Genomic DNA, 872 nt, shown 5'->3' with positions numbered 1-872 from the left:
GCGGTATATCACCGATCACCCATCTATGTCCTGACTCTGTTAAAGTGTTGCTTAACGATCGAGCGGCACGCGGCGATTCCCAATGACTCCAACGATATTTTTACGATTTGTGTTCATATAATTTATCCTTATAGTATTCACAGTATATTATAATATACCTAACAAACATCAAATAATAGTTATATAACTTTTACTTGGTATTCGTTGGATAATTTACTGATAGATATTGAAACAACGCAACAACATCGATATGCGATGAATATTGATGTAATGTAATGAACCAGTAATATAATTAGATTTTTAACAGAATGTTATAATAATTAATCTAAATTAAAAAAATAAAAAATCTAAGAAAATCCAAATTAAATGAATCGAATTACTAAATTTTGAAAGAAACTTTTATAAAATACTATTTAAAACAATAGTATTGTTTCATCAAATGACATGATTTCCTTGAACGAAATAAAAATTTTTATTTTTATCATTTTACAAAAATGATATTTTGTTTAAGAATATAATATTTTAATGAAATAAAAACCCACAAAATTAAGCAAGTACGAATATCAAATCTAAAGAAAGTATTTTCTCCGAAAAAACAGTATACGAAGCTTAAGAAATATATAATAAGACAAATTCTAGTATTAATGACTACCACTAACAAGTACTATTCTATAAGTACTATTCTATAAACACTATTGATGTGAAATATTACTGAATTTGAAATATAAGTAACAAAAATAACTAGTAAATAAATAAAAAATATTATATTATATTCGTCATCCCTTATAGAAATATCATACTAAGAATCATTGATAATTACTTATTTTCAGTATTAAAAATACTGGATAATAAGTAATTATCAATGATTCTTA

The sequence above is a fragment of the Odontomachus brunneus genome, unplaced genomic scaffold (genome assembly GCF_010583005.1).
Source record: "Odontomachus brunneus isolate Ranch 3 - 2012 unplaced genomic scaffold, Obru_v1 Obru_scaffold_243, whole genome shotgun sequence".
NCBI classification, from domain to species: Eukaryota; Metazoa; Arthropoda; class Insecta; order Hymenoptera; family Formicidae; genus Odontomachus; species Odontomachus brunneus.
This window is presented reverse-complemented; position numbering follows the sequence as displayed.